Source organism: Penaeus chinensis, chromosome 35, assembly GCF_019202785.1.
Source record: "Penaeus chinensis breed Huanghai No. 1 chromosome 35, ASM1920278v2, whole genome shotgun sequence".
Classification (NCBI taxonomy): Eukaryota; Metazoa; Arthropoda; class Malacostraca; order Decapoda; family Penaeidae; genus Penaeus; species Penaeus chinensis.
In genome coordinates this window covers 2,459,974-2,462,473 of record NC_061853.1, presented here as the reverse complement: position 1 = coordinate 2,462,473, position 2,500 = coordinate 2,459,974, and positions in this window count along the sequence as shown.

The following is a 2,500-nucleotide window of genomic DNA, read 5'->3' as shown; positions in this document are numbered from 1 at the left end:
AGGAAGAGGGAGAAGGGAGAGGAGGGAGGGAGGGGGTCACTATGCAAATGAAAGGTCCAATAAACCTGATCAGAGAATTAACAGAAATGAAATTGGTTCTGGCGGGCGTTGGTTGCGAGCGTCTCTCTGTGGCGGACGTGATAAATACTGCGGGTCTCAGAGCTGGAGTCTGCCTCGGAGGGAAGGAGGTCAGGCGGGCGCACGCACGCAAGGCCTGGCACGCACGTACACAGACAAACACACATAAACAAACAGACATGCAAAAGCAGGCACACACACAAACAAACACACATAAACAAACACACTTAAACACACACACACACACACACACACACACACACACACACACACACACACACACACACACACACACACACACACACACACACACACACACACACAAGCACAACGGTACATGCCCACACCATCACACTCACTGGCTTATAAATACTTACAATACACACGTGACATAAATTTTGTGGCATAAACACGAACATGAACACAAACAAACCGGTACTTTAAATATTATCTCCTTTATACAAGTATGTATGTGTGGAAGATTGTTCCATGTTTCAATAGTTCTTTCTCACCTCTGTTTGCTTTCAAGTTTTTACAGTGTCCTCTCGTCCTTCTTATCTTCAAAATCATAAAGTCAGCTTGTCTAACTTCACTCTCCCTGTAGCACAGTTGAACAGCATGATCATGTCGCCTCTTTTCCTTTTTCCTTCCAAAGCAGTAAGTCCTATTTTCTGTAGTCTTTCTTCGTAGCTCATATCTCTTAGAGTAGGTGTCCATCTTGTGGCTGCTCTTTGAACTCTTTTTTGTTTGTCTATATTTTCTTAAGTGTGGACTCCATACCACTAACTCAAGGTCTTGTGATGGCTGTAATGATATTTAACATATCTTCGTCCACTTAAGAATGCCTTCTTCATGATGGCAATATGATTGGCCTTTTCACTTATATGATCACTTGGGCTTAGGTTCCTGTTAATGATCCTTTCAAAGTCTTTATCCCTATCTGCTGGGTTTAATAATGCGTCTCCTAATTAGTACGGGTTTCGTTGACGATTTTTACTTTCTCCGGACCTGACTACATGGCATTTATTGGTGTTGAATTCCACATGAATAAGTTCTCGATGTCAATTTGGAGACATTGGCATGAGACGTCTATCATTTTTTGGTAATTACAGGTCGTCTGTAAAAATATTCAGATATCTACCTTGGCGTATCTTTGACCCTGAATCATTGATGAAAAGAGTAAACAAATCGGCGTCAAGGCCGATCCTTGAAGACACCACCTGAGTGTTCTAATTTACATAATAGTCTTCTACGAAATGTCTTTTTAAAATTTAAGTATACGCAATCCGCCCAGCCGTCATTTTTTGTAATATTTCAGAAACTCTGTCACAGAAACAGGAGATTTCTATCTTCAGACCAAATTGGTTATTTGATATATCGTGTTTTTTTTCAAGTATACACTGTTTCCTAATTTTTCTTTGTAACAGCTTACGTGATACATGATACATGTCTAACGCTCTTAGTAGTTTTTTATTTGACTATGATATTTTCGATATTCTGATTTACGTTTGTAAGGTTACTTGTAATTTTAAAGTATAGGCCCTGAACAAACAATAACTGAAATTTCTCATTAAAGATTTCAGACATTTCTTCCTCCTTAATGTAAACAATAGTATATGTCTTTAAGGGCGCAAATTTGATTTCTACTTTTGGTATAACTATTTTTTTTGGTTGAAAAAAAATCATTACCTTTCAAATTCTAATTTTGCCTTAAAATTACTCATTTCTTCCTACTTTATACCGTTCATGCGCTGCCTGAGATCTATGTCTTTGAACCTTTGGCAAAAGAGCTGCTTTCTCTCATTTTCTTGCATTGAACCACTTTTGGCCATTTCTTGCTTCAGTTTTGAAGCTTGGTGTTTTTTTCAACTATTTAATAGGCTTCGCAAACTACTAAATATTGTCTATCAAGGTATATCAGTTTAGGCCATCTGATTAACAGTTTCCTGTACTTCACCAACTTTTGCCTTCTTTAGCTTCTTTGCTTCGACTACCATTGCCAAATTTGATTTCTACATTTTTCAAAATTTTCCTTGAGTTCCTTGATTTTCATGTCAGACTTTTCGGTATTCTTCCTCTAAAATGGTCGTGTTCCTACGCAGATTTCCCACCAGTTCCTTCAAAGTTACGTTTCCCTTGCGTATTTCCAAATATAATGCTACCAGGCCGTCTATCTTGGCTTCAGGAACCTCAGTTCTAATTGCAGCTTCCGTCAACTTCGCTTTCCTGGTCTGATCTTAATTGTTACCCATTCAACAAATACAAAAACAGAGCTGTATTTACGGCAGTTGTCTTTGTGCGAAATGCTTATCATGCAAGATACGCGGTCACTTTTCCCGCTCGTTCACCATCGCTCATTATTTCAGATGTTCACTTATTCGTTCACTGCATAACGCAAATTATTCAGCATGAACAATGAATA